Raw genomic sequence first — 18,812 nt, forward strand, 5'->3', positions numbered from 1 at the left:
CAAGGTCTTACTGTATAGCACAAGGTACTATATTCAATATCCTGTAATAAACCATCAGGGAAAAGAAGATGAAAAAGAATATGTATATATATGTATAACTGAATCACTTTTCTGTACAGCAGAAACTAACAAAACATTGTAAATCAACTATATTTCAATTGAAAAAATGGTCAGAAGAACTAAATAGACATTCTTCCAAAAAGGAAATGCAGACGACCAACAAGCACATGAAAAGATGCTCAGCATCGCTAATCATCAGGGAAATGCAAGTCAAAACCACAATGTGATATCACCTCACACCTGTCAGAGTGGCTATCAACAAAAAGAACACAAATAACAAACGTTGGAGAAGATGTGGAGAAAAGGCAACCCGTGTACACTGTTGGTGGGAAGGTAAATTGGTGCAGCCACTGTGGAAAACAGTATGGAGGTTTCTGAAAAAAACTAAAAATAGAACTACCATATGATCCGGCAATTCCACTCCTGGGTATGTACCCAAAAAAAACAAAAACACTAATTTGAAAAGATACATGCACCCCAATGTTCACAGCAGCATTATTTATAATTGCCAAGATATGGAAGTAACCTAAGTGTCCATCAATGGATGACTGGATAAAGAAGATGTGGTGTATATATATACAATAGAATGCTACTCAGTCATAAAAAAGAATAAAATTTTGCCATTTGCAGCAACATGGATGGACTTAGAGGACATTATGCTAAGTGAAATAAGTTGGAGAAAGACAAATACTATCACTTATATATGGAATCTAAAAAATACAACAAACTAGTGAATATATCATAAAAAGCAGCAGACTTGCAGATATAGAGAACAAACTAGTGGGTACCAGTGGGGAGGGGGGAGGGGCAATATAGGGGTGGGGAAGTGGGAGGTACAAACAACTGGGTATAAGATAGGCTCAAGGATGTATTGTACATAAGGAACGTAGCCAATATTTTGCAATAACTGTAAATGCAAAGTAACCTTTAAAAATTGTATTAAATTTTTTTTAAATTTTTTGAATTAAGAAAAAAAGAGGGCTTATTTGGGGAACAAACTTCCAAGCAGATTTGAAGGAGCAGAGCAATCCTCTGAGCTGTTGTTAGAGTAGAATGCTTAGGCTGGGCATAGCTGCACTGGACTCATCAGGGCCAAGCATTCAAGTAGAGAGTAGTCACCCAACTCCCATTACAGTACAGAGTGACACTTCTGCACACTAATGCTCTATATATTTGTAGGAAAAGAAAGAGCAGGCGACTATGATGCTATGGAAGACCCCTGAGGAAATGGCTTTGTTAGAAAGGGTATCCTCCAAAGCTCAGAAGCTTATACTAGGTCATTCTCCTGTCAAGGGCTTCCAGGGCCCTCCAGAGGTACAGCCTGCTCAGTCAAGGAAAAAGAATAATCACATTACCTATCTATCAGCCATTGTTGGGAGGGTCAGGCAATCCTCGGTACGTATAAATGTCACTGGACTATTGGTCAGTTGAAATGGCAGCACAAAGGGTGACCAACTTTGTTTAAGAGCTTTCACACGGGTGTGGCCACACTGAGCCAGCTCCCTGCCAGGGGTGGAAAGAAGAGGCCTACAGGACTCTGCTCAGGTTTGTATTAGGACCCAAGCTGTGATTTAAAAACAAAAACAAAACAAACAAACAAAAAAAACCCCTCTGGAGTTAGACTGCCAGAAAGGGCCATGAAAGTGGATCTCTAAGTTCTCTTGTCATTTGAAGACCACCCACAGTCTCTTATTCCCAGAGCACAGATAGCTTCTGAGTTCACTAAATGATCAATTCCTTCCCTTTGACTTTCCTCTCTGCTTCAGATACTCAATTGCTCTCTGGGCAAATGATGGTCCAGAATCCTACCATTAACAGTATGAAAATAGTAAAGATGTCTCAAACATATATTATGGAGCAGATGTAATTTACACCAAAGGAAGAGGGTCATTTTAACTGAAAGATCACATACATTTTTGGTAGTTACCAAAAAAATCTGATAATTCTCAAAATTTTTTTTTTTTTAATTCTCAAATTTTTATCTCCAGTTTTCATCACCTTCTTTTGATACAGACATGTTCCAACTACTGACTGAGTACCTCCATCTGAAGTTATTTCATTCTAAACATATCCAAAACAAACTCATTTTTGTGAGTTGCAGTATCTACTTAAGTCATCCAAGCTAGAGGTCTCAGAGTCATCTCTGATCCCTAACACATCCTTATTAATTGGTCATCAATTCTTGTCAATTACACTCCCCAAATGCCTCTATAATCCATCTACTCCTCTTCATCCTTATTGTTCATGCCTAATTCAGCATCTTCTCTTACGTGAACAACTGCCCAGCCTCTAAACTAATCCTCTTGCCTCGTTTCATTTTAATTTTTGATTTTTGAACCACCCCTTTGAGGCATGGTAGAATTTAAGACTGACTTCTTCTGAACAAAGTAATTTGCTTCAGGAGGAGAAAAGCAAGAATTCATTAGGCCTGATTTGCAACAGAGGAACGACAGAGTTAAGAAATAGAGGAACAAGTCTTTCCAGGTCAATGTGGCATGATGCTGTGGTTTGATCCAATGATTCTGGCAGAGTACTATGCATGTTATTGAGAGGAGAGGGAGGGAGATTTCTTAATGGGAGATGGAAAGACAGAGGGAAAATGGCTGCTCAACGAGTGAGTTAAATTAGCTAAGAATCTAATAAGATTCAAAATGGGTGCTATTAGCTTCCCTTAATGTGCAAAATAACTTGGGTATGTACCTACTCTAAATATTATATACAATTTTTAACTTATAGAGAAAAAATTACTCCTAAATCCACCACCCTAATAATGATTCCTATGTCTGTGCATGCCCTTTCCAGCCTCTGTCCACTGCACACACAGCTGCAATCACAGCCTTCATCTTGGGTAAATATATAGAATTATATACCAAAAGATTTGATAAGTTAGAAAAACAACTGACCTTACTTAATCTCAAGCATTTCACTTGAGGAATTTTCAATCTGGAGTACATCATACATTAGAGAGTAGTTCCTGCTGCTGAAGAGTGAAGTTGCAGCTTGGGTTGTACCTACACAATATTATACAAAAGAGAAGTGCAGAATTTGGTAAGGTGCTGTAGATCTAAAATTAGTGGACCCCAGATTTGGGGGAAATGCCTAAAGTCAAGAAAATAAAAAAAGAGACTCTCTTACCTTCATAACACATTCTGGCTTTTATTAGCAGCATCCTTAAAAAGGAGTTAATAATGTCTACTTCACAGGGCTTTTGTGAGGAGTAAGTGTACTGTAAACTATAAAAAATGATACAAATGTCAGGAAAAATGCTTAATATCATTCATAAGTCTCTCACCAAACTCCAAACTCCCTATCTTGGTATCTCCCCACCTCACCCCACCCCCAGAATGCTAAAATACAGAGGCAGAAAGACAGTTCTGTTGAAGCTGAGAGAAATAACAAACCAATTTCTCCTGGGATTGTCAGGGACATTTCACCAAGAGTTTTACAGGGGTAATAATGGGGATCTGGGAGCTACATTTAATATTTATAAAAATCTAACCTGAAATTATACTGTTATCAGCAGTAAAGCTTTACAAGATAAATAAAACATCAAGATTTTATTTCTTGTTTTTTTTCCTTTTAAATGGAATTATATAAAACAAGTATGCATCTCATAGAAAAATTAACTGTTGCTTTATTTAATAAATATTGTGTGAGGCCCCATAATAACCACAGAGGACAAAAAGATGAATAAAATAAGTCATAATCCTTGCCTTTAAGGAACTCACAGTGCAATGAAGACAGATTAAGTTTAATGCACAGGTATAATAATACATGGCAAGGGCAATAATAAGGACAATCACAACAAAGGGAATAAATGCAGGACTCTTAACCTAGGCTTGAGTGGTGCTGAGTAGTCAGGGAGGGCTTCCTGGAGGAAGTTAAACCTTAGAAGACTTCTGGGAGTTATCCAGGGAAAGGCTGTGTGTGAAGGAAGATGGGGAGGCCAGATGATATCTCCAAGCAGAGGGAGCAATGCATGCAAAAGACCAAAGGTGAGAGAAAACATGTTACCAAGAAACTGTGGTTCAATAGGGCCCCAATGTGGAATTAGGGTACAGGAGTGACAGAGATAGGATGTGGAGATGATAGCATTTAACCCCAACTTTTATTTCAAAAATGTTCACACCTAGAAAACACTTGAGAAAATAGTGCAATGTAGTGCAATGAGTGTCTATATTCTGTTCACCTAGATAATATGGGTTGGGGTAGGGGAAGAGAGAATGAATGAATGAACTAATTAATTTGGCAAAATGTTAATAATTAATTAGTGGTAGAGAATTCTAACATTCTTGAGATGCTCCTTTTCCCCCAACCTATAAATGTACATCTTTCAGTTATCTTTCCTCTATTTTTTCCTCCTCTCCACTCTTTGGAAACTTTGGAGATTAATTGGTTATAAAAACATTCTGTTATGCATACTCTAGGAATACCTAGTCCAGTAAACCAGTGTGTCTCAAACTGTTTTTTGTGACCAACCCCCTAAGGAACATTTTCAGACATTTATTTTCTAATTGCCTCCCTCAGGAAATTTTAATATACAGATATACTATATATCTGGTCCCTCTTTCTCTCTCTCTCTTTATACATTAAAGAGTAAGTTTTTTTATACCCCAAGAATGAAAAAACCGCCCACTTACAGGCAATGTCACTACCACTGAGAACACAAAAGAGGAATAAATCAGATTATAAACTCCTATTTCAATTAGTTTTTAGAAACAATATTATCATATGAATCACTTATATAAATTACAGTAAGATAAACCCTAAGATTTCTAACAAAAAAGTTGTTAACTCCTAATGTTTTATTTCAGTTCTTCTAAGAAAATGTTTTTTTATTGTAAGCCACTTGGCCATAGACCCCGTATTTATATGCTCCAGAGAACCTAGTATGGTGGTAAAAGACCTAATAAGTCAATTATCATCTGGTCCTGACAAAATGAATTAAATAACATAAGTCCCTGTTGGGAGGGGTTAGGGGAGGAGCATTGCAATCCCAAGTAGTTTGGGGGCAACAGAAGGACCTAATCAAGGCAAGTGCTGGAGAAGGAGAATGCTCTTCGTAGGAGGCAGAGAAACTTAGGTGTTTGAATGAGAATGTTGTATTGAAGAAAAACTCTACCAGTAACACTGTTTTACCACAGTCTAGAGCAGTGCTGTCCAGCAGAAATTTAATGTGAGCAGTCTATGTAATTTTATTTTAGAAGGCAGATTTAAAAAGTGAAAAAGAAACAAGTGAAAATAAATTTAATAAAAGATTTTATTTAATGGATTTTAATTAAAATATTATCACTTTTAGATAAATGAACTATAGTACATTTCATACACTGGAATGGTATTCGGTGCTAAAAAGAAACGAGCTATCAAGCCATGAAGACATGGAAGAATCTTAAATGAATATTATTAAGTGAAAGAAGCCAATCTGAAAAGGCTATTCACTGTATGACTTTCTGGAAAGGGCAAGACTATAGACAAAAGTTGTCAGTGGTTTGGGGAGAAGAGATAAACAAGTGAAGCACAGTGAAACTATTCTGTACGATACTATAATAGTGGATACATGGCATTATACATTTGTCAAAACCTATAGAATGTACAACACCAAGAGTAAACCCTAATGTAAATATGGACTTTGGGTGATAATTTGTATCGATTATAACTAATCAGTTATAACAAGTGTAACTCCCTAGTGCACAGTGTTGATGGTGAGGGAGGCTGGCGGTGGGGGGGACATACAGAACTCTCCACATTTTTTGCTCAATTTTTCTGTGAATCTAAAACTACTCTAAAAAATAGTCTATATTTAAAATATATATTATATAATATTTTAATGTGCAATCAAGATAAAATATTATTAAATGAGATATTTTACATTTTTTTCATAATAAATCTTTGAAAACCAGCACGTATTTTACACATACACCATTTCTAATTCATACTAACAACATTTCAAGTGCTCAAAAGCCACTTATAGTGAGTGGCTCCCATACTGGATAGTGTTAAGTCTAAAGCAGTGGCAGCACCAAGCCACACTGGATACATATATAAAGAAAAAGTGTTCTGCTCTGCAACTGCAGCTTCCAAACAACCCTTTGAATCTTCTTTCCACCCAGATTGCTGGCTCTCAGCTCCTCTCACATAGATATTCAGGAGCATCTTGCCAGAGAGTCCCCTCCCCAGTCCAGCCCTCCAGACAGTATCACTCCAAAGACTTTCTCTTATGGGACTCTGTCTAAAAGAGAGGCACGGAACACTGACGAATAGAAGGAATTTATCACACCAGAGTTTCCTGAAAATACCTCATTAATATTAGGTGTACTCCTCATTAATAATGGGAGAAAAACTTTCAAGTCCTGTACACTGTGCAAGAAAATGTAGAATTTATTAAAATGCACAGCAGATTTAAATGCTACCTAGAAAATAGGTACGTAAAAAAAAGTAGTTTTTTTCATTATGGAAATAAATAACTAGGCTTTGCCTCAGTGGGGATTATTTGTATTTCCTTGCAACTAGAAACATTATTTATTTATATTTCCTAGCAACATTCCTGGAACTAATGTACAGACCTCTCTGTATGCCATGAAACATTATAATCTACTCATGCTCTACATGCTATTGCCAAGATGCGGTGCACTTTAGCTCAGAAAAGTTAGCTGTCATTTGAATTAGAAAAGGCACTATGTTAAATCAGTCTGCCTTTTCATATTCATCATTTTCAAGTTCTATCACTCACAGAAATGAGGAAAAAAAAGCATTTATTTGCTTACCATTTCTAACAGCTCTTCCAAATGAAGGGAAAGGAAAAAACCAGAAAGTGGACCAATTATAACAAAATAAAAGGGCAGTCCCACAGAATCCTGCAAAGAAAAAAGAGCATGACATAAAGCAGAATGCACACATAGCATGTAAGCTTTATTTATACTTACAAAAATCATTATTAAATGTCTAACTCCCATCTGAGTCCTCTTTGAAATAAAGGAAGAAATTTAAAAATATATAAAATTGGTATTTAACTGTATATGGCATTTTTAAAACTAAAAAGTCTACATGAAAAGTCAAAAATTTTCCATCTTTATATCTAAATCTTTTCAAATAAGTATCTTAATTTAATAAAATGACATGATTACCTGGGATTTGATTTAAAATACTCCAACAAAGAAAAATGATAATAAAATTTGGAGAAATATGTAAGAATGGCAGAATGCCATTAACTGATGAAGTTGAATGATGGTTACTTGGGGCTGTGTTATACTTTTCTCTCCACTTGTACACAGCTTATATCTAAAGTTGCCCAGATAAAAAAAGTTCAAAAATTGTTGGTGGTAAGTTTTAAAATATATGAGTATCTTTAACAACAGCAACAACAGAAAAGTTAATTGGTCGTCTCTGACTCAAGGCATGGCATGGGAGATTTACTATTTACTTACGCTTTCTTAATTGTTCACCTGTTTTTATCAAACATTATTTTATCAATGAAAAAAAGTCTATATACATACAATGCATATATGTATGTAACACACATACACCCCCAGACAAGTACATACACGTGCATATATGATACATATACATTTTTATATAATATATATGTAAAATATATAATTATATATATAATCACATTATATACACATGCATGTGTGTGTCTTGTTAAGTATAGAGCATTGACCTCTTCCTGAAGATACTGCTATGCATTTAGCTCTGCACCTAGTCAGCTGTGGGTCCTTAGGCAAGTCACTTCTGAGTCTTCCTAAGGGCAACACATAAAAGAGAAAATACATTTGAAAATGCCTAGTGCAGCGTCTGGCACAATACAGGTATTCACTTAGTGCTGGTTTAAATGACATTTAATACGTGGGGAGAACCAGATTTATTATGGAGGTAGGCCTGCCCCTAACATTTGAGGGACCATGAGCAAGAGGAGAAACAGACGCAAACAGCCCATGATCTGTTCTTCTCCTTCCACCCAACAGAGGGGCCTCACACACATTTGTGTGGCTATCCCAACAAACTTGATCAAGCTCCACCACCCACAACAGCTGGCCTTTACCACTCCTGAGGCCTAGGTGTGGGCACACTTATCCTGTCTATAACCGAAGAAGAGCCAGCACAGGCCCTGGAAGTGGGCTTCCAGCTATCTGTCAGGGAATTTCAAGAATCCCTGGTAGCTAGAGTATCTTCTGGAATGTGTGTGTGTCAATGGGCGGTGGGGTGGAGTGGAGAGTAGTGGGGAGACGTACTCTTAGAATATCTTGGCCCCTGGGAAGGGATGTAACTGGAGAAGGGCCACAGTGGGTCCTTTCAAAGCAAAGGACCCAGGGCAGGGGACCCAGGGGCCTGGTTTAAAAGCAGCACCGATTAGAGACGAGGTGTTGTATTGAATCACTCAACAGAATAGAGTCAGAAAACATGGATTCTTGCCCAGTTCTACCACTAACGTCTTGTGTGACCTTAAACCAATGTCTTTACCTAGCCATGCCTCAATTTTCTCATACATCCATTCAATAAATAATTATTGGGCTCCAACTATGGGACAGGCATGCATCTAGATACTGTGGATAGACATAGAATTTAATAGACAATAGTCCTTGCCCTCAAAGACTTACCATTTTGGTAGAGAATTAGCCATGAAGATATCTGGGGCAAACATATTCCGAACAAAGGGTCTCTTCCAAATCAAAATTTTCATGATTAATCTTGGAAGTTGACACGTTCATTAAATATAAATCACAAAAGAATCCTAAAAGGAAAAAAAATAGCATATGTTAAATTATAATGCAACATTATAAAGAGTGCAAAGCATGACTTTTATGATCCATTCTCTAATATAACAGAATGAGCACTCCACAACTGCTGCTCTAATTTGAATCACGAGAATCATCACCAATCTCCAAATATGCCATTTTCTTTATATTATTACTGATTTAATTTAATCATGTATATTTTATATAGAAGATAAATTTATGAGATATGATCACAAAGTATTTATCCACATTAATTTAATATAATGTATCAGATGCGTTTTAAAAGGTTAGTGAATTTTAGTACATAATAAATACAGCAAAGGAATTTACACAAAGATATGAATAGAGTGTGCAACAATGTATACATAGTCTAAGAATAGTTAATATTTATGCCAAACCAATTAAGATTGGGTGCAGCTTCCTGACTACAACAACTATAGAATGTCTGGGGTCATGGCAGAGAATTTGGTCAGATGATTAGGAGTCAAGTGAGAAGAGCCAGAAGATCTTGGATAAGACAGCGAAAAATTTTTTTTCTGAAAAGGTAGGTAGTTAAGTAATAATGGAACTTAGTTCTTGTTTACTTCCAGTCTGACCTAAAAGCAGTTACACAAGGAGAGCCTCAAAGCTCAGATCATTCTAGCCATTGCATCGTACACCTCAAAGTTGAGGAGTTTCCCATTTATCAGAAAATATCCATTATAAGGGAGTATTTATACTTGCTAGATCTCACAATTAGAGTCATCTCAGGGTACAGTGAATTTCTAGATGTAAATCAAAGCGCCAATAATGCAATGAGACCAAGTTCTACCTTCTATGGCTCTGTTCAAAATAAACAAGATAGAACAGCGTGCACTGTCCAAGCTTTACCAGTAGCATAGCTTTTTATTGCAGCTACTTCCACTAGATGGCACTAAAGACTCAGGCTCTTGGAAAAAAAAAATGACCTACTGAAATAAACAATAAATTTCTCCAGTCATCTATCCTATCATTATGATCAGTTTCTTAGAAATTAAACATGAATCTAGGCCATTTATTCACGTATGGAACATTTATTAAACCATACTATGTTTGAGACATGTGCCCAATGTTGGGAATGCAGAAATAAAACACTGTTCCTTGTTCTTAGTGTGGGAGGGGTGGGGTGCAGTGAGGGCAGAAACAGACAAGCAAGTATAAAATTTAAATGCAGAATGTTAAAGACTTACTAGAGGTCATCACAGAGTACCAAGGGTAGCACATAGAGCAGCACGTAATGAAGACTTGATCAATGAAGGATTCCTAGAGAAGCTGACGTCTGAAAACTGAGCTTTGACCAATGGGTAGGAATTAACTAGGCAAGGAGAATGAGCAGGGTGTCCTAAGCAGAGCAAGTAGCTTGTACAATCATAAAAGAGGCAGAAGCTCAGGGTGCATGCTGAGGTCAGGGTGGGGCAGTGCGAGAAATGAACTTGGCTGGGTTGGCAGAGGTAGAGTCAAGCCCCTACTAGAAGATAATCTGCATGACAGCAGGGATTTTTGCTTGTTCTACACAATGATAAATCCTGGCACAGAGTCCAAAGTCCCTCCCTTCACAGAATTGATTATTCTAGTGGAGAGCAAGCCACGAAGGCATTTGGGGAAAACATTCCAGGTGCTTAAATGATATTTGATGAACAAATGAAGGTACTGAATAGCCACTGAAGATCATGATCAAAATGTAGTTTCAGAAAGATCTCTAACAGGATTATAGCGAATGGATTGGAAATAGGGACACATTCCTAATCCAAACAAAGTATGATAAGAATTTGAAGTAAAGCAGGAAGAGCAGGGAGGGAGCTGCTCCCTGCTGTGGGCTGGTGCTTTCACCTCCAATCCCACAACAACCAAGGGAGGATGAAACGTTTTTTTTTGTTTTTTAAAGGGTGGAGGGGGGCTAAAGGGCCCTGGGAAATAACAACGTTTAAAAGCCACATTGAGGAAGAAGTACACCGCAGGGAGAAAGAAAATGAGTGATTAGAGGGGCAGGAAGAGGAGAGAAGATCAAGGAGAGTGTTATAGCAACCGAACAGGGGAAAGTTTCAAGAAGAAATTGTCAATGTCAAAAGCTATAGCAAATTCTATAGATAATAACTGAAAAGTATCCACTGGATACAGCAAGTGGGAAGTTATCAGAGACTTTGGCAACAGCAATTTCAGGCAATGGTGAGAGGAAAAGCCAGACTGTACTCTGTTTAGGAGTAAAATGTGAGGAGAAGAATTAGAGAAACAAGTGTAGACTATTCTTTTTAAGAGGCAGAGCAAAATCAGGAGCTCAAGACAGGTTGTAGGGTAGAAGAAGAGAGTGAAGCATGGGTATGAGCTGAAAGAAAAGCCACCAGAAAGTATGATATCAATTACATGTGGAATCTGAAAAAGCCAAACTCATAGAAACAGACTAGAATGGTAGTTACTAGGGGTAGGTGGCAGGGGAAAATAGGAGATGGTGATCAAATGTACAAACTTCCAGTTATAAGAGGAATAAGTTCTGGGGATCTAATGTACAGCATGGTGGTTACAGTTAACAATAGTGTGTTGTATACTTGAAAGTTGCTAAGAGAGTGGATCTCAAATGTTCTCACCACAAAAAGGAAATGGTAATTATGTGGTATGATGCAGGTGTTGGCTATGTTGGTGATCATTCTGTAATACATAAATGTATCAAATCAACAAGTTTGATTTGATAAGTTTGAATGAATAAGTTTGATACAAACGTATACAATATTATATGTCAAATATACCTCAATGAAGCTAGAAAATTAAATTTAATTAAAAAAAGAAAGTATGAAGAGAGAGGAGAAGGAGGAGGCAGATGAGACTGGGCTTCAGAACACAGATCTTAGGAGAAATGACTGTCCTTGCTCTGAAATAAGGAAGGAGGAAGGATGGTGAGTTGACAGAAACAGCTATAATGTTGAAAGATAAGCCTGACATGGCTCTCTGGTTCACTTTCTATACATTCACTCCATGGCTGGTGGTGATGATCAGGCATACTGTCTAATCCAGACCTGCCTGGTTTCCTGATGGGTCATCTTCCCTCCCTAGTCTTCTTGTCTTTCTTGGGCTACAGGAGTGGGCTGAAACTCCTTAGACACCTTGATGGACCTGGTCACTTACATCAGTCCTGTTCCTCTGATCCCATGACTCTGCACTTCCCTGTAACTATTTTCTGCCTGAGGTCCCCAGAAAGATGAAGCAGTATGTGAGCATGGAACAAAACACTAACTAATGCTGGGAAAGTAGAATCCTTAAATAATCCTCTCCCTGAATCTCACCTCATATCACTTATGGTCTGCATTATCCACAGAACTCTTAGTTGCAGGTCATCCCATTTGTTCTACCTTTTTTTTTTTTAATTAATTTATTTATGGCTGTGTTGGGTCTTCGTTTCTGTGCAAGGGCTTTCTCTAGTTGTGGCAAGTGGGGGCCATTCTTCATCGCCGTGCGCAGGCCTCTCACTATCGCTGCCTCTCTTGTTCTCTGTGGAGCACAGGCTCCAGACACGCAGGCTCAGTAATTGCGGCTCACGGGCCCAGCTGCTCCGCGGCATGTGGGATCTTCCCAGACCAGGGCTCGAACCCGTGTCCCCTGCACTGGCAGGCAGATTCTCAACCACTGCACCACCAGGGAAGCCCTGTTCTACTTTGAGATCATTTATTTGCCTCATCACTAATAAGTCTATTAGATGTCTACTGTGTAGGCAAAGGATTGGTTGCCAAGGGTTTTTTATCTTAATAAACAAAGAATGTATGTGTGTATGTGTATATATATCGTACATATATACATATATCAATACATGCATAATAAATAAAAACGTTTAATACCAGAATGAAGCAGTGAAAAGTATAGGCAGAAGAGCTATTGGAGTCAAATCTGGAGCTCTGAAATAACAGGGAAAGTTTCACAGAAGTAGTGTGAAACAGCATAACATAGAAGGAAGGGTATGTTTCAGAAATTGGTTGCATTTCTTTACACTAACAATGAAATATCAGAAAGGGAATGTAAAAAAACAATACCTTTTAAAATGGCACCAAAAACAAAATTAAATACTTAGGAATAAACCTGACCAAGGAAGTGAAAGACTTATATGCTGAGAACCATAAAATACTAATACAGGAAACTGAAAGATGATTCAAAGAAATGGAAAGATATCCCATGCTCTTGGATGGGAAGAATTAATATTGTTAAAACGGCCATACTAGCCAAAGCAGTCTACAGATTTAATGCAATCCCTATCAAATTACCCATGACATTTTTCACAGAACTAGAATAATCCTAAAATTTATGTGGAACCACAAAAGACCCAGAATTGCCAAAGCAATCCTAAGGAAAAAGAACAAAGCTGGAGGCATAACCCTCCCAGACTTCAGACCATACTACAAAGCTACAATAATCAAAACAGCATGGTACTGGCACAAAAACAGACATATGGATCAATGGAACAGAATAGAGAGCTCAGAAATAAACCCACACACTACAGTCAATTAATCTTCAACAAAGGAGGCAAGAATACACAATGGAAAAAAGTCTCTTCAGCAAGTGGTGTTGGGAAAGTTGGACAGCCGCATGAAAATCAATGAAGTTAGAACATACTCACACCATATACAAAAATAAACTCAAAATGGCTTAAAGACTTAAAAATAAGATATGAAACCTTAAAACTCCTAGAAGAGATCATAGGCAAAATATTCTCCAACATAAATCATACCAACGTTTTCTTAGGTCAGTCTCCCAAGGCAATAGAAATAAAAACAAAAATAAACAAATGAGACCTAGTCAAACTTATAAGCTTCTGCACAGCAAAGGAAAACCATCAACAAAATGAAAAGACAACCTACGGAATGGGAGAAAATATTTGCAAATGATGCAACAGACAAGAGATTTCCAAATCTCTGTAATTTCCAAAGTATACAAACAGCTCATACAACTCAACAACAAAAAAAACCAAACAACCCAAACAAAAGATGGGCAGAAGACCTAAATAAACATTTCTCCAAAGAAGAAATACAAATGGCCAATAGGCACATGAAAAGATATTCAACACTGCTAATTATTAGAGAAATGCAAATCAAAACTACAATGAGGTACCACCTCACACTGGTCAGAATGGCCACTGTTAAAAAGTCTACAAATAACAAATGTTGAAGAGGGTGTGGAGAAAAGAGAATGCTCTTATACTGTTGGTGGAAATGTAAGTTGGTGCAGCCATTACAGAAAAACAGAATGGAGGTTCCTCAAAAAACTAAAAATAGAATTACCATATGATCCAGTAATCCTACTCCTGGGCATATATCCAGACAAAACTATAATGCAAAAAGATACACGCACCCCTATGTTCACAGCTGCACTATTCACAATAACCAAGCATGGAAACAACCTAAATGTCCACTGACAGATGAATGGATAAAGAAGATGCAGTACATATATATAATACAATGGAATACTACTCAGCCATAAAAAAGAATGAAATAATGCCATTTGCAGCAACACGGATGGAACTAGAGATTATCATACTAAGTGAAGTAAGTCAGAGAGAGAAAGACAAATACCATATGATATCACTTATATGTGTAATCTAAAATATGACACAAATGAAACCTATCTACGAAACACAAACAGACTCACAGACATAAAGAACAGACTTGTGGTTGCCAAGGGGGAGGATAGGTTGGGGAGGGATGGGGAGGGATGGAGTGGGAGGCTGAGGTTAGCAGATGTAAGCTATTATATATAGAATGGATAAACAACAAGGTCCTACTGTATAACACAGGGAACTATATTCAATATCCTGTGATAAACCATAATGGAAAAGAATGTATATACATGTATAACTGAATCACTTTGGTCTACAGCAGAAGTTAACACTACGTTGTAAAACAACTATACTTCAATAAAAAAAAAAAAGTCAATTAAAAAAAAGAAGTGGGAGGAATTGGGAGATTGGGATTGACATATATACACTAATGATACTATGTATAAAATAGATAACTAATGAGAACCTACTGTATAGCACACGGAACTCTACTCGATGCTCTGTGGTGACCTAAATGGGAAAGCCGAAAAAGAGGGGACATACGTATAAGTATAGCTGATTCACTTTGCTGTACAGTAGAAACTAACACAACACTGTAAAGCAACTATACTCCAATAAAAATTAATTTAAAAAAAGAAAAAGAGAAGGTGTGTTTAAATAATAAAGGTGGAAGAATTCTGAAGACAAAATTGGATAAGGCCAAGAAGTGTTCTTGGCAATGTTTAGGTAAACTAAAAGGCAAGTTTTATGGATCTATTCAGGAATCCAGATTTTATCCTATGGGGATTGGGAGCTACTGAAGCTTTTAGAATGAAGACTGATTTGTATCATATTTTTACAATTAATTTGGAAAAACTGTATAAATTCAACTGAGTAAAAGTGGAGGGCAGGAATAATTCAGAGACTAGTCTAATACTTGAAGTAAGGGTGATAATGTCCTTATCAGCAGAAAATTCTACACAGTAAGGTATTGGCAGTGGGGATGGAAAAGGTATCTGCCTGGATATGGAAAAAGAGAAAGGAGGCCAAGAGCACTATAAGGTTTCAAGCTAGAGGGAAGGGAGAAGGATGATATCCTTGAGAGAAAAAAATAGGAAAATTCAAAGAGCACAGTTTGGTGAATAAAGAAGCTCAATGAAGTTTAAGCTATGCAGGGCTTAAGGTGATGGGGCCACATTTGAGCACAGGTTTATAACAGATGGCTGTGACCAAAGCTCAGGAGAGAGGTCAGTACTGAAAAGTGTGAATCTGAGGATCATCTGTATAAGAAGAAAAGGTAAAGTGGAGGAAGGGGAACTAGTGAGGAAGGAGAACGTGAGAAGCAGTCCAGGAGACAAGAAGGCCAGGAGAGTATTTCAGAAGGCAAGGGGGAAAGCAAGTTTTAAGGATGAAGAAGTACATAACAATGGTGAATACTAAAGAGACTGTAGTGAGAAAAGGCCAGTGACATGGTCACTTGTGATCCACAAGAGAAGTCTCAACAGGAAAGAGGAGTTAGTTTATTTGGGGGAGGAAAAAAATGGGTGGCGATGGTGATAATGAGAAGACCATGATGAAAGCAGAAAGTGAGATTACTCTTCTGAAATGTAGTGGTGAGAGTCACAAAGGTCAGTAAGTTGACAGGCAGCCTAGTCAAGGGAGGATTTGGTAGAAGAACACGCGAGTAAAGGACTGACTAAAAATGTAGGAATAGCAAGGTTTTGAGAAGGCAGGAAAGGTTGGAATCAAGAGCAAAAGTCCTGTGGGGTTAAACTTGGAAAAGAAGAAAAGCAGTCAGGAGAGGTCTGAAAAGAGGTGTGATGAATCATAGATTTTTTTAGTAAAAAGTGAGGGAAATGGAATATTACTCAGCCATAAAAAGAAACGAAATTGAGCTATTTGTAATGAGGTGGATAGACCTAGAGTCTGTCATACAGAGTGAAGTAAGTCAGAAAGAGAAAGACAAATACCGTATGCTAACACATATATATGGAATTTAAGAAAAAAAAATGTCATGAAGAACCTAGGGGTAAGACAGGAATAAAGACACAGACCTACTGGAGGATGGACTTGAGGATATGGGGAGGGGGAAGGGTGAGCTGTGACAAAGCGAGAGAGAGGCATGGACATATATACACTACCAAACGTAAAATAGATAGCTAGTGGGAAGCAGCTGCATAGCACAGGGAGATCAGCTAGGTGCTTTGTGACCTCCTGGAGGGGTGGGATAGGGAGGGTGGGAGGGAGGGAGATGCAAGAGGGAAGAGATATGGGAACATATGTATATGTACAACTGATTCACTTTGTTATAAAGCAGAAACTAACACACCATTGTAAAGCAATTATACCCCAATAGAGATGTTAAAAAAAAGTGAGGGAGTTGCTTTTCTTACTCAATTAAAGGCAGTTACCTGCTGAGTATATAAAGGATTCAATGCTTAAAAAGCTGGGAAAGGAAAGGGTAAGAGAGGTGCTTGGGCTAGAATCTTAAACGTGGCGTCATGAGACAGAGTTCAAGTCTCAGATGTGTTACCGTGGGCTGGCCACCAAACTTGAGACTTTTCTCAGAGAGTCGTTAAAAGATTAAGTAAGATAATAAACATGTAAATTATAAAGCACTTCTTAAACAAGAGAAGCTTGGAACATCTACCATGGGAAATATGATAGAGCATAAATAAGAGATGAAGCAAAGCATGACCAGGCATCAGGGAGGGTTGAGATGGAGTTCAGAGCAAGAATATATAGCAAACCCAAGTCTGCACAGTTTTTGTGACTCACCCCAGCATACTGGAGAGGAGAAAGCAGATTCTGAGCCAGTAGGTATGGAGAAGGATAAGAAGCTGAAGAAATCTAGGTAAGGACTATTTTAAGACCTTTGTAGGCATGCGTACTTTGGGAAACAACATGTAATTTACATATAAAAGTGGCATTTGACTCACTGACATGTTATATTTTGGATATGACCAAACATTTCAATTTTTATTTTATAGTTTCTTTTCATATTTCAGAGACAAGTTTTTGTTCGTTTGTTTCAGATTCCATATTTCTTAAAGCTTAGGCTGCAGGCTCTGTGTCTACAGCACGAAATGGATAATGAAGACATCAATGAGACAGTTACCCATTGGGTCCAAATCAAGTAGGGAAAATCATTAACAAAGCAAGCAGTGAGACAGATAATCAGACATCCTACACGGGCTTAAGATAAGGAGAACAAGTGGAGGGTAAGGAGCCAGAGTGTTACCATTTCTGTAATTCTAGAGATGCAGGTCCTAGATCCCAGGTGTTGCAAATCCCCCATAAGGCCAAATCAGGAGACTCCTCATAAGGACACTATAAGAAGACAAAGAAACTGTGAAGGAAAGAGTGCCTGGTGTGTTCATCTTCCCATTAGTTTGTGAGCCCACAAAGGACTTATCCCTCTTTGACATCTTCCGCTATCCCACTGTGACCGGTCACGGGCCGCCCCTGATTGATAAAAACAGCGGACAAACTTGCCCTGCTTCTCTTACACAAACTGTAGAATTCTGGACGAAAAACAACCCCTTAGTCATCTGCACCTCTGGCCCCGACGGACGAAACAACGGCTTCTCCAGCCCCAGGGAATCTGGAGTCGAGCTCCCGGGCGCTGGCCGAACGAAGGCAACGCTAGACCTGGGTCCAACGGTCTCCCTGACGCGTCCTCAGAACCAGTCTGGCCCGGAAAATGCCAGGAGCCGGCAAGCCACTTCTAGAAGCTCTGGTAACCAGCACGCTAGGCCTCGAGGACTCCTTAACTAAAATAAGCTGGGAGGCCCAAAGGGGAACTCGCAGGCTCTCAGCCGCGCCGAGGAAAAAACGCCAGTCGCGGGGCCCGAGGGCTCGGGAACCAGGAAATCTCCTCCTGCTTCAACTCCCAGCAAGCCCTAGGGCAGAGCTCGGGACCACCTGACAGCGCCACCCACCAATGAGAGGGCGCAGGCTGGGTTGGTGGGACCAATCCGAGGGCGCAAAGGAGGCCGTACCCATGGCACATCAGCGCGGCTTTTTAAGTGGTACTCTAGCCTCTCTGGTCGCCACAGCCGTAGAGAGGGAGACAGTCGCCGTGAAATGGTGACGCTGGCTATACTATGCCGCTCACTCCCAGCTTTACTCTTTTTCTCCTCCGAGCCCCAAGCCCTCAGGCCGCCCCGCCTCCCGCCCTTAGTTTGATCCCGCCCCTCCTCGGAGAGGACAGGCGAAGATGTGCAATTTCCAAAGCTTATTGGATGCAGATGGTGTTACTCTGGAGGGTGGCGGGGCCTGCAGCGGCAAGGGCCGCCCCTCTCGGACGGTGATTGGGCAAGCCTGAGTAGCCCCGGGCTGGGATTGGTGCGAGGAGGGGCCAGGGTCGTCGGGCAACTTGGACCTAGGGGTGGGGAGGCGGTGACAACCGAGGAGCCGGTGGGGTCTTGTAGGTCCCTCGTCCGCCGCGTGCCTTCCGCGGAGGGCCCAGTCGAGGGAAGGAGTGG

At 39.1% G+C, this 18,812-nt stretch overlaps 1 long non-coding RNA gene across 8 annotated transcripts in view; it reads right to left on the reverse strand.

Moving 5' to 3' along the window:
- The window catches only part of LOC138842635 (uncharacterized), a 44,635-nt gene extending 26,173 nt beyond the window's left edge, over window positions 1-18,462 (reverse strand). For 4 of the 8 annotated variants that reach the window (XR_011377368.1, XR_011377366.1, XR_011377371.1 and 1 more), the window contains exons 1-7: window positions 17,835-18,213; window positions 17,567-17,655; window positions 8,658-8,791; window positions 7,721-7,801; window positions 6,825-6,914; window positions 3,196-3,293; window positions 2,964-3,071 (exon numbers count right to left, since the gene is read on the reverse strand). This is a non-coding gene — a long non-coding RNA (uncharacterized lncRNA). Of the gene's footprint in view, window positions 1-2,963; window positions 3,072-3,195; window positions 3,294-6,824; window positions 6,915-7,720; window positions 7,802-8,657; window positions 8,792-14,816; window positions 14,857-17,566; window positions 17,656-17,834; window positions 18,214-18,326 lie in introns of those variants that run through there. The other 4 variants (XR_011377370.1, XR_011377372.1, XR_011377373.1 and 1 more) reach the window with 4 other exon arrangements.
- Window positions 18,463-18,812: the final 350 nt, after the last annotated feature.

This window comes from Globicephala melas, chromosome 1 (assembly GCF_963455315.2).
Source record: "Globicephala melas chromosome 1, mGloMel1.2, whole genome shotgun sequence".
Lineage (NCBI taxonomy): Eukaryota > Metazoa > Chordata > Mammalia > Artiodactyla > Delphinidae > Globicephala > Globicephala melas.